The sequence below is a fragment of the Papaver somniferum genome, chromosome 5 (assembly GCF_003573695.1).
Source record: "Papaver somniferum cultivar HN1 chromosome 5, ASM357369v1, whole genome shotgun sequence".
Taxonomy (NCBI): domain Eukaryota; kingdom Viridiplantae; phylum Streptophyta; class Magnoliopsida; order Ranunculales; family Papaveraceae; genus Papaver; species Papaver somniferum.
In genome coordinates, this window is record NC_039362.1 from 63,881,147 (window position 1) to 63,895,039 (window position 13,893).

A 13,893-nucleotide genomic window follows, 5' to 3' on the forward strand; every position below is an offset into this window, starting at 1 on the left:
TAAAGTTCCTGTGACTGAGAAATTTCGGAGAGAAAGAGATAGAGGAAAGAGAAAAAGGAGGGTTGTTCCGTCTCCGAGCTCGATCCAACTCTTGTTAGGTAGTTTTATGTTCCTTCAATTTGAAGAATATTTACCAACATAATATTCACACAGGGACAGTTCTAATCATGATTCGCCATTGGAAACTGGATTCAGCGGAGTATATAAAATGGTAAATTGCATATTGCATGTATTACATGCACCAATTGGTTTATGATCATTTATTATAATAATATCAGATATGATCATAGTTACCTAAGGTCAACGCTCTTGAAAATTTAGCTAACTGCTCGAGCACTTTCGTGTGATCTTTTATAGATAAATGAGCAGTTGTATCATGATATGCTATTATATGAGTATTTTACAGAAAATGCAATAAGAAGGACCGAATCTTATAGGGTTAAAGTACCACAATATCATGTGTTTTCTAAATCCACCTCAACATAGTATTTAACCATCAGCACCGAATGAATACGGAAGTGGATTCTCACATAACACTCCAGATCTTTTAGCGGATTCTTTTCACAATCTTCCGACAACTCGGTAACAGAACGGAAAGTCTGGATGCACTTCGGTTTTTCACCGAGATTTGCACCGACTGAAACAAACGATGGCCCCACTTTTGAGCCTTACTAATCCCGATGCAGAGAGCGCTGGGGCTAGCCGTCTGATTCCCTCTCGGTGCAAATCGAAGTGTGAAACTTCGGTGCGTGTAGAAAGACTCTACCGAAATAAGAGATGAATAATTGTGACGTAAAATCTATAGCTAGTATGCTACTTGTTATGTACTGTTCTACACTATTGTCAAAATCTTAAAGGTGTATCATTGTTGCAAATCATTCGAACGCTCAGTAAAAAAAGGCATTCGAATCCTAATTTGATTATTTCTGATCATTATAGCTTTTACTGCACCAGACTTGTTACGTGATGCTGTAATTCTATTCATCATGACAATTCAGTGATGTGTGATCATTGAAAAGCTAACTGAAAGTTGGTAGACTGAAAAAAACTATTTTTTTTTGTAAAATAAATAATTATTGATTGTCGAAATTAATAAAAATTTATGCAACTCTTTTACAGAAAAAACTTTAATTTCATTTATTTTAAAATCCCCAACCAATTTCACATGTCTGTAAGAGATTCAATTTTGTGACAATGTAACCAAGTCAAGCATGCGCAAGACTATTTAATGGTTGTACCCATTAGTGGACTTAATCAATGCCTCGGACCTAGACAGTTCAGGGCGGTTCTTTGCTATTGATTTGGCATCATTTTGTTTGTTGACAATGGTCTGTGCTCAAGTTGTAATAGATCCATGGACATCTTTGGTGATCATGCCCTCCATTGTGCCAAGGATGTTAGACTCAAGTTTCGTCACGACCTTGTTCGGGATGTTATTGTTGATATTTGTTACAAAGCTGGTGTGGCTGCGCGTAAAGAAGTTTCTCTTGGATTCCTGTCCGATGATGATAGAGATTTACGTCCTGCCGATATCCTGGTTCTCAACTGGGAGAATGGTCAAGATGTTTGTATGGATGTTACAGGTGTGTCACCCTTCACTGGTGAAGGTGTCCGAGCTTTTGTCTCAGGAAAATCCATTTCGAATGTTGTTTCTCGCAAACGCACTAAATACTTGGACAAATGTGTTCGCACGGCTACGGTTTGGGTGTTTTGGCTTTCTCTATTTTAGGGGAGCTTAGCGATGATACTTTTTGTTTTTTTAAGCGTCTGAAAAATTGTTTAGTTAGCGATGATGCTAGTAGTGGATTGGGCAGTTTTATCTTTCATAGATTAGGTGTTGTCATTCAAAAAGGAGTTGGAGCCCAGCTTGTTGCCAGGCTACCAACCAAGGTTCTATACAAATCTTAAAACTGTGTTCCAATAATAATAATTTATTTAATAACTTTAAAATAAATTTATATTTTTTCTAAAACATGGAACTTTTTTGGTGCAAAAAAAAAATACAGTAAATTTTTTGGAAGTGAATACACACGGTACAAATAATTTCATTCACAGTAAGTATAAAAATTGGAAGTAAAAATAATTTCATTCACAGACTACAATTTCGTCAGCGTTCCAAGCGCAAGTGGTGATCTAGTTATAAACTGGGTGATCCTCTATGTTGCACGGACACGAACACGTGACACAGTTACGACACGACACGGTTACGGGGACACGTCAAATCTCAAAAATACGGGTTGCGGGGACACGTTATATACACTACTTACATCACCAAAATCAAATATTACTACAATCTACACAACAAAATAATTAATCTCATTTTAAAATATTTGATTACTATTTATATAATGCTAATAATAATGTAATAATAGTAACAATTTTCATGAACAATGCTTGGATTTGACTAAAACAAGAATAAATAAGGGTCACATTTAGTTTATTTTGATTTTCCAAACCAAAATAAATCATTTATGACGTGTCCAGAAGTGTCCAATTGGTGGCCGCAAAGTGTCAACTATCAATTTTTACGCGACACATGATGTGGCGTGTCCATTGTGTGTCGGGTAGTGTCGTAACCGTGTTGTGTCCGTTCGCGTGTCCGACATGGTTACCGCATCTTTCTTGGAATGTCCGTGCAACATAGGTGTTCCTGCGAATACTGCCTGGTAAAAAGATCCAAATGTCCAAACCGACACTCTCTTTTTGTTCTTCAAAGACACACGGTATCGTTTTCTGGTTTTCTTATCTTGGATTCGATTTCTTCAGATAGAAAAAATCTCAAAATCTTCTCATCAATTCTTGATCCATTTCTTCAATTCAAATCAAGCTGAATTTGAAGTACCCCTCCATTAATTAGTAAAACCCTAATTATCAGTATTTCAAATACAGGAACTGAAACAGAAGGTTCTTGCTTTCATTTCTAGGGTTTTGAAGCTTCAATCGTCTATTAAAGGTACTAACATTTGTAGTTTTTTATGCAAGATCTGATCTCTTCTTATAGCTTCCGGTTAATAGCTACTGTAGATCTAATTTTACTGCAATCAGAGGTTTATTTTACTGGTTTAAATGGAGGTGACAGTTGGGCATTGTGAACAAATAGAGTCAAATGATTCGAACAATAGTGATGGCGAAGAAACACCATTACATGTGTTTGAAATGGAAACTTTGGATTCCGATAGACGCAGAAGTTTTTGTATTGATCAACAATTTGATTCAATGGATGCATTAGAGATCTTAAAGGAAGCTGTAAGCCTGTAAGAATACTTAGATACGATAATTCGGCTTTCATGTTGATATTGTTTCTACTCATTTGTCCTTTATCTGCACTATCTTTGTCTAATTTATTGCTAGATCAATCTTTGGCGAAGAGTCTAAGTACTAAGCTTATGTTAGTAGGGCAGTCAAGCGGACTGCCTATGAAGCCTCTTATTAAAAAGTTTTGCATTAGTTTATCGGAAATGACAGTTTCTTTCGCATTTAGTTTGCCGTTTTACATCACATTTTCACTACTATCAAAAGCATCAACTGTTTATGCTGTTGATTGCACTTATCTGAGAACACACTTTCACAACTCCAAGTTCTTTGCTGTCATCGGTAAGATCTGGAAACGTCTTTTATGGACGTATTATCGGTATGTATGCTTATAATTAGCTGCATTGCCTTGTTTCTTGTTTTTGTCAGCGGTATCTGCAATGTGTTCTCATTCCTAGGCTTTCCACCTCATATGATTACTTATCCATTTGTAGTGGTGGGATTGGTGTTTGTTATATTCGCCAACGCTATTATTGTATGCAAACTTTCAATTGTAAACTCTATCTTGGAGGATATATCGGGTAGACGGGCTATTCTTAAATCGAGTTCCCTGATTCAAGGACAGATTCAAGTTGGTCTTCTGATATCTTTCGGGTCCATGATTGGAATGGCGTTTGTGGAAGGGTTGTATGATCATAGAGTTAATACAGTGAGATATGGAGATGGGTCTTCTAGGTTATGGGAAGGGTCTCTGTTGGTGTTTATGTATTCATTTATTGTTCTGATCGACCACATCATGAGTGCAGTTTTCTACTTCATATGCAAGTCTTCATCTAGTATGGAAACCTCAGAAAAGGAAGATCAAGCACTCGTAGCAACAATGATTCCTTCAGCTTGATAAGTGAATATTTCGTTTATTACACTCCTGCTTCTGATTCCTATCTCCCGGAATGATAAGCAGACACCAGATTTGGTTTTAACTGCAGAAGCTTGCAGTGTACAAAATCTTTGTATTCAGTTCTATGCTGAAGTTCTTTTATGGCATCTGGATTCAACTAGGTTTTGTCCCGATTGAACTGTTGGCATTCATAATTTATTTCAAGTTACTTTGAGGTGTTATGAAATGTTCATCCATGTATTTCACCTTTGTAAAACAACTTATGTTTAAGAGCCATAGTGAGAATAAAACTGAAGTGTTCCTTCTTTCTGTGATTGGCTAGAGGCCGCAGATCCGTCTTATAGACTAGGCCATTGCCTAGAGCCTCAAATTGTTGGGCCCAAAATATTTCATTTTCCATATCCCGATTCCCAAGAAACCTGTTTTGAGGCATACTCATTTTTTTTTGAGGCATACTCATTCATTATACCATCTAGGGTGGGTTTATAAGGGGTGTCTAAAGGTAGTGCAATTATCTATATATCCTTAAACAATTTAAATTACTAGAGTGCCCTTATCCTAAAAAATCTAAAATCAAAATAAACTTTAAACTCAAACACCTTTGACTCCAATTCAATCAAGAAATTGATCAAGCAAAGCAAACACGAATCGAAGTGAGCGATGTTGGAGTGCGAAATCCAAATCTCAATTGCTCTTATATGTATTTTAGAATGTATGTGTAACAAACCCATCTTGTTTTTGATTGATTTTATTTTGTTTGATCGATAGAATATGATTTTAAAGATGAAATTAGGGTTTTCAGAAGATCAGTTCGGCTGATCTTGGAGTATCAATTTTGAGCCGAACCTAGTGTATGATTTAGAGAAACATTATGTTCGGCTAATGCGACTTTGCTAGATTTTGTTCGAATCAGCCGAACCAAAATTCGTCAGTTACAGAGTGAAGTTCGGATGATAACTTTTCAGCCGAACCTCGGTTTTTTGAAAATATACCTAGGTTCGGCTGATAACTTTTCAACCAAACCTCAGTTTTTTGAAAATATACCTAGGTTCGCCTGATAACTTGTCAGTCGAACCTAGGTATATTTTCAAAAAACGGAGGTTCGGCTGAAAAGTTATCAGCCGAACTGCTCATCTGGTCAGTAGATCTGGGTTTTAAAAATTAAATTTTTTGATAGATTCAACTTATAAAAAGAAATTAAACCTCGTATAGAAGTCTATCTATGATTTGAATCACACATTTTGGTCACTTCTAATCACTAAAATCTCAAAATTCAAAATCCAAGTTTTTTTTTCGCTTCTTCTTCTTCCTCTCAAAAATCCCAACTCTCTCACATAAATTTGATTTATCTTTAATTCACCACTAATAATATAATTTTTAATCAATCCTTAAAATTCCTAGTTAATCAAATCTAATCATAATCATTAAAAGCAATTATGTAAGGATAGTTATGCATTATCAAAAATGGTGGATAAAGGGTGATGTTGTTTTTTATTTAATGACCCTATTTTGGCATTATTTAGTATACCTCAAAAAAAATTCAGTATGCCTCAAAATAGGTTTCATTCCCAACTAATGTTCTATAGTTTTAAGTTGGGTTCGCTACAATGTCAAAATTGATAAAAACTAAATTAGATGTAAGAATAAAATTCTTTACCATTTAGCTTCTCATATGCATACTTATCCTACAACTAGTTTAAATTCTCATATTCTGCACTCAAATAGTTCTTCCTCTAATTGGAAAACCCCACCCGTTGGAATTGTTAAATTTAATATAGATGGTTCCTTTGATAACGAAACTAATCGATATGGTATTGGTGTTGTGATCCGTGATCACTCAGGTACTTGTCTTGGAACCAAAGGGAGTCACGGAGATGGAGCACTGAATCCAGAAGATGTGGAATGTATGGCTATACGAGATGCTTTATTTTGGGCATTGGAAAAGAACTTTTCAAAAATTCAAATTGAAGCAGACGCCAAGCTAGTCATAGAATCTATTAATGGAAGTAGTTCACTCGTACATTGGGAGAACAAGAATCTAATAAAGGAGATACAATATCTAATCTCCAAGTTTTAATTTTGTGTTTTTAATTCTGTTCCTCATGATGACAATCAAGTGGCTGATAAAATTGCCAAGACTGCAAGAATATCTTCAGTTCATTCTGAGAATTATGTAAACTTTGATCCTGATGTTTGGGGTCTTCTGACAAAAGATCTCAAACACAGATAAGCAATAAAATCTCAGTTTTATCAAAAAAAAAAAAAAATTAGATGTAAGAAATAAGAATTGATATAGGTTTAGATTTCAAAAGAAAAACAAAACAAATTCATTACAAAGAGTTGTCCTTCTCTAGAATAGAGAGGATACATCTTGGTGGTAGATCAGACCACACTTGATTACATTCATATTTTTTAGGCATGTTTGGCTAATCCGTCAACCGTTTCATTTCCAATCCTAGGAAAGAAAACACACTTAATATTACTAATGGATTCCATAGTCCTACTTATATCTGAGAGGAGGTTATGATCCTGCCAGTAAGAAACAAAATTTGAAGTCACAACTTCAATAACAATCTTACAATCTCCTTCCATGATGATATTTTTCCATCCCTTACTTTTAATCCATCTAACAACTTCGAGAAGGGATAAACCTTCACCATGGCCTCCAAGCATCTCCTTGCACAATCTCTTAAGATTAGACCAATACCACATATTTTAGTGTTTTTGTTAAAAGCTGCATCAAAATTTAATTTTCACCAATTTACTGGTGGTTTCTTCCATTTTTTCTTGGTTTTACTGACTCGGGACCTGCAGACAGAGTTAGTTTCACAACCTAAGATGTTGTATTTTGTACAGAAATTTCTAATGCACATGATGATGTTGTTAGGATGTGATCTTCAAAAACTGTTAAGCATCTATGTTTCTTGATTTGCCACATGATAATTGTAGCTAAAAGGATACTTTTGTTCTTCTTGAATGATACTAGTTGATCTTTGTACCTTGGTGACTATTATTATAGAGGCGGAATTCAGAATAATAACAGACGAAAACTAGAAAAAAACACATTAAAAACTAGATCCGAAGAAATATATCTTCTCTAAATTATGAACAAGAAAATTGTTACAATTCTCTCTTTGTTATGCTCACAATCTCTCTAAACAGTGGATGAACCTTAAACTGTTTTGCTAAGCTTGCTTTTACAATAATTAATTGCCTCACAAACTTCTCTTTAGGTGATTTGTCTCACAAACCTCCTTATCTGATCTAGGCGTGTCGGTATCACAAACCACACACTAGATGTCTTAGCTATGAGCTAAACATCTCTATTTATAGCTTTAAAGGTTTCCAAAACCTCGTAGAAATCTATTTCCTTATCTAAGAATAATACCTTTTCTAGGTATATTTCTTTATCTAGGAATAATTCCTTTTCTAGAAAGAATTCCTTGTCTAGATATATTTCCTTATCTAGGAATATTACCTTATCTAGGTATATATTTCCATATCTAGAAATATTACCTTGTCTAGAAAATATTCATTTTTTAGGTATATTTCCTTATCTAGGAATATTAGCTTGTCTAAGAATATTTCCTTATCTAAAAATACTGCCTAAAAATCAGTACTCCTTCCCAAAGTAGAAATCCATCCTCAATTCGTCTTGAGGATCACTAGATCCTGGAGAGAGGAAGATACACATGTATCATTGAAAGATAATGCTTTGGTCCTGACTCCAAGATTTGATCCAACTTTGCAGAAAATTAAAGTGTTGTTGAGAGTGCATTGCTTCTGGAAGGATAGTGAACCAAATAACTCTTTCAAGAACACATTGCGTCAAGATATGAGTATTTTTTTTTCTGGGGCTTGCTTACAAAAAGGACAAGAGTAATCATCCAGATGGATATGTCTGCCAACTTTGCATCTTGTTTGTAGAATATCTTTTAAGCATCTCCACAGAAAGCGATTTAGCTTGTATGGTAGGTTTAGATGCCAAATCTCCAGCCAAATTTTTTGTTCTTCTTTGTTTATGATGTTGCCATTAACCTCTTGAATTAAAGCTTTATATGTAGACTTCACATTGAAAGTACTATTCCTTGTTAAGCTCCAGTTAATAGAATCTTTAGCATTTCCAGAAATTCTTATGTCTTGGATGGTTCTGCTGTAAGTTTGATTGAATATTTGACTTATTTTTTGAAGATTCCATTGATTGTTATCTTTCTGGATCAGATTCATAATTGTTTCATTATTCATTGAGTATTGAGATGTCCTTGAAAGCTGAGTGTGATGAATGTTTCCAATCCAGATATTTTTTTATACTTGAACCATCACCAACACTCCAGACATAATACTTCTTCACTATTTTTAGACCTTTATAAATGCTTTCCCAAATCCAGGACCCTTCAGATTTTTTTCTCTTCTGAATCACATATTTTACTAATTGGAAATAAGAGTTTTAAAGAAATACATCCCAAACTAGACAAGCAAAAATAAGCCAACTACATATGCCCAATTGAGAAATAAGGAAAAATAATAAAAACCCATTTTTTAACTGAACCTAAAGTACTCCATATCTGGCATCTCCACTCTTATTAAAAAATTTGGTCTCCCAATGGTTAACTGTCTTTCACCTGCTGCCAAACTAGCTCCCCTTTTTGCAACAGTATCAACAGAGAAATTAGTTTCTTTGAAACAATGTTGAAACATAATTGAAGAAACCTTACTTATAGCTTTTTGCCATCTCATCCTTATAAACCATAGAATCTACCCTTTGATGAAGTCATCAATAACTGTTTTAGAATCTGAGCATATAATGATATCTGTAACTCCCATTCACCTGCCAATTCTGCTGCACATAGAACTGCATAATTTTCTGCAACATAATTGGTTGTGATGCATGTGCCTCCTGATAATGCTCCAATCACCTGACACAAGTGATTCCTAATCACTACTCCAAATCCAGCTGTTCCAGGATTATGAAAAGATGATCCATCACAACAAAACATGGTGTATCCCATTGGTGGGGGAGACCAGTAACAAGTTTTGATGCACTGAAATTTGCTATATCTAATTCCAAAATTAAAAAAAGCTATTACCTGGCAATCATATGATTGATTCCACTTATTACCCTTCATCATGTATCCTCCTTCATACACCAGATTCTTTATTCTGTTTTTGAATTGAAGTTCATTAGGCTTGATTTCTTCAAAGAACCTTTTATTTTTCTGGAACCATAGCTCTCTGACAACATAACAAATTGCAGTGATCCAAGCTTCTCTGACAATGGGTCTTTTATTTCTTGCATTGTTCCATAGATCATCAAAAGAGTTTGGAAGTCTAGTAGAAAATACAACACCAACCATGTCCAAATTTTTATACTAAAAGGGCATTCCCAAAGGAGGTGACTCATACTATCTTGGTTATTCTCACAGATGCAAGATCTTGATGCAAGTTCATATCCATTTCCTAGCATGACAGTATCATCCACATAAATTCCTTGTAAGATTTTCCATATATTTCTTGCTATACTTGGATGAAGAAATGTATTCCATATACGATATGCACAATTCAGTTTGGGTTCCTTATGTCTTAACAATGTTATTGCAAAAGAAGTTGTAAACTTACCAGATAATTCACCAGTCCACACTAATGAATCCTGCCCTCCTCCTATATCTGGGAAACACAATGAACTGATTAATAGTTGAATTTCAGTAGGAATGCACCACCTGCCATTCTGAATAAGGTCGGCTACTTTTAGATGCTCATTGTCTTTAAAATAAGTATTCATATCAGTATTCTCAATTAGAGGAGCATCACCAATCCAGATATCATACCAAACATTGACCTTATGTCCATTTCCAATGCACCATCTCATATTTTCTTTTAATGCCTCCAAGCCCACTTCAGTCCATGCCAAATAGATGAAAGTTTCCAATTTTCACTATATTTCCCATTTTTATTCAAGTATTTTGCTTTAAGGAATAACGCCCATTCATCTTCAGAATTTATTATCCTCCACATCATTTTCATTAATAGAGATCTGTTGATGATCTCAAGCCTTTCAATCCCCAAGCCACTTTCACTATAAGGAGTGCAGACCTTTCTCCAAGATAGTATAATATATTTCCTCACATCCCCATCACCAGACTAATGGAAATTTCTTATTGAAAAAGCGGGGATATAACAACCACACCCAATATATCGATTAGCAACCTGTATGGACTAACTTCAATATACTTTCTAGAGAATCAACTAGACAGACAGACTCAATCTAGGGAAAAGTATATCGAGGAGTTAATATCTCTCTCACTTGATTTGATCTTTACTCAAGCAAAAATAGAAATCTGCGAGTCTTTATCAATGATAATCAGGTAAGTGCGACATTTTTATACCCACATTTATACTATCTAGATCCCAATAATTCGCTAATAATTATATTTTAGAGCTTTTACAGAAGATGCAAGAAATTCTATTCAACGGGAGAATAATTGGCTAAATGAAGCTATAAATCAGTTTGGGACTCACGACACCATAGAAACCAACTAAAGCTTAGTATTAATGGGTTAGTGGGCTGGCAAGTCACTAATTCATTTTGCCGCACCGCTAGCCATTCACAGCTACAGAGCAAGGCAAGGAACCAAGGGAATTGCCTTTGTGTATTCAAGCATGTCAATTCCACCAGTGGCTTAGACAAGGAAGAGAAAGTGGGACGTGGCATCATTCCCACCCATCTTAAATCATATCAGAACAAGGAAAAAAAATGAAATTCCCATTTCTTATCAAAGGTGACGTTCCTATCTGTAGAAACAACTTAGGGCAGAAATACATTTCACATTTCTTCAAGTTATCACTGCCAGCGAGACGGAGACCTCGAGGGCTGGCATTTCGGTGATGCTCCACAGCAACGGTGATGGATCTATGGTGTTTTCTATTACTTATAATGATTCTGATTTTGGGAAGTTGTGGTAACGATGGCAACAACAATAAACAGATTTGAGGGCTTCTTCCGACAGAAACAGGTTCGATTTGAGATGTTAATCAGATTTGGGGTTTCTTATGTGCTAGCTGAATGGATTTCAGGGGTTCGTACTCGAACTGAAATCGGGTATCTTTTGCGAGCTCGATCTGTGGTGTTCTAGTGTTGAGATTCAAACCAACTATTTCAATTTCTCTCAGCAGTATAACAACAAATTTGGGGGTTTTTATGTAAACCGAAACTGGGTTCATGTGAAAGGAACTGAAGGCTGAAATGAGCGGTGGATTGTGTGTACAGAGTATGGAATTGGTTAGTTGGGGTCTGCAATTGAGTTCAATTTGGGGATTTCTGAACTCGAACTGAAATTGGGGTTCTGTGGTCATTTGATTGGAGTTTGTGGTGTGAGTACTTGATTTGTATTGCATTCAGTTGAAGAAATTGAAGAAGCCTTGATACAGGTGATGGATGGGTGGATGGGTTTAATTGAAGATCTTGAGGCATCAGATTGTGCTCGTCATGATTGCAGGCAACGTTGGTTCCCAACAGCAACAACAAAGAAATTGGAGGCTTGATTGATGAGTCTGCGAGATTGGGTACCTACAATGGGTTTGTGTAGGCTGGAATAGATATGTTCTTGGGTCTTAAGAACATAGAGGGACAGTGTAGTGCAGGTGTTGCTCAGTTGGTTGCAAGACAAGTTGGGTGATGTGGCCAGGATTTTGGAGTGGCCTGAAATTGGAAACTGAATGCCGGTGATGGAATCGGGCTTTGGGTTTATCTGCTGGGTCTCAAAGGAAGTTCTGGGCAGTACCTATAAATAGGCAGCGACAAGGAGAAGCAGGGGAGGCCGTTTTCAGGGAAAATTAGGTTTAGCTCCATTTTATTGATTTTACATATGCTGAGTTTATTGATCTTCATATCAATTTTCTATGGTTTTGAACAAGATTATGTTTAGCTAAACTCCTCATTAGGGTGAAGGATGAACTTGTAAGTTAAGGTGCTTGTGTTCTTAAACAATGGTTTCAAAAATAAGATCTTAATTTGTATTTCTCAAAAGAGGTTGATTGTTTTAAGAGTTTTTCATGTCTTATGCCATGTATATTGCATATTTGAATTCTAGAACATCATTCCATCTATAACCTAGGTATCAATTGTTTTATGATCACTCCAAGACTATGTATGCCATGTATGCTTAGTACTTAGGATACCTGCCTCTTAGGTTGAGAACAAACAATCTTTTATGGTAACTCTTGTTTATAATCTTTAATGAAATATCTTCCGTGTGTTAGTACCTAGGCTTGCAACTTCGCACGAGTAAATCTGAGACCTTGTGATAGAACATAAGTAACATAGCTTACAGTGGATTCCATAGCCCTAATATTTCCACATCCCTGATTTACAATCTTTATAAATTTGCTCTATTCGACTTGTTAGCTTATTTTCTTGGTACAACAATCTCTGGATATTGAATTGGTTGGTTAGTTCTTGATATTGATTAGTAGTAGTTTTCACACTGCTTGAGGGAACGAACCGTGCTTGCTATTGTGTGCTATTTTTGACACCATGCACTTGCGGTAAAACAAAGTCGGTATACCGACCCATCAAGTTTTTGGCGCCGCTACCGGGGAGTGGTTGCTCTCTTATTGATATCATCAATTTTCTAGTCATAGTTTCTGTAGATAGTGTATTTTTGTTTTTTCTTTTAGTTCCTTTTATGCAGTTTTTCTGATTTTGTTTAGGTACCGTAGTGAGTTTGAATCTCTCGAAAAACGGAAGAAAATCTCGCTGAGATTTTTCAAGGTGAGTTTGTACAAACTTCTGCATTTTGTTTGCATATGCAGTATATACTAAGTGGTTAGGATAGAGAACAGTTTGATCGTCTTGTTAGAGTTAACCCTTTATACATGACGGAAACAGATGATGAGGGTACGAACCCTCCGCCTAAATGTTTGAGAGATTATATGTTCCCAACTAGAGTCTCTCAACTTTCTTGTATTGTTTTGCCTACCACCACAACAACTTTTGAGATTAGATCAAGCACCATTCGATCACTTCCAAAATTCTATGGTAAGGAGAATGAAAATCCCTACTACCACATTAGAGATTTTGAAGAATTGTGTGGTACAATGAAATTCAAGGATTTAGCTGATGAGTATCTCAAACTTAGGTTGTTCCCTTTTCCCTTGAAGGATAAGGCAAAATCATGGTTAAATGCATTAGCTCCTTCATCAATTAATACTTGGAATGACATAATTAATCTATTCTTGTATAAATTCTTTCCTAGGCATAAAACTATTTCCATCCGTCGAAAGTCGAATAGTTTTTCACAGCAAGAAGGAGAATCTCTTTATGATTACATAGAGAGGTTTCATGATCTCTTGTTACAATGTCCACACCATGGATTTGATACTCATATGCTCACATTGATCCTTTATGAGGGATTAGATTTCAAAACTCTGAATATGGTAGAATCATTTTGTGGTGGTAATTTTCCTGATAAGACTACCGAAGAAGGTTATAAATTTTTGCATGAAATGGCCGTAAAACACAAGAATGGGAGGCTAGAGAACCCATAATATCAATGACTAGTAGCACAGGGGTTCACAGAGTTGACAATGAATTGGACTCTGAGGACAAGTTTGCTGATATGTTACGAAGAGTTGAGTCGTTAGAAAGAAATGCTGAAATTAAGCATGTTGAGTCTATTACGCATAAATCTTCGATTACTAATGATTTTTCTGACCAAAAATTTTCTAGTTTGGAAGAAAATATGAAT

General features: G+C 35.6%; 1 long non-coding RNA gene across 1 annotated transcript; it reads left to right on the forward strand.

Moving 5' to 3' along the window:
* Positions 1-2,658: 2,658 nt before the first annotated feature.
* Positions 2,659-4,464, forward strand: LOC113281732. Its single transcript, XR_003326335.1, has 2 exons — positions 2,659-2,953; positions 3,080-4,464. It is a non-coding gene; the product is annotated as an uncharacterized LOC113281732 (long non-coding RNA).
* Positions 4,465-13,893: the final 9,429 nt, after the last annotated feature.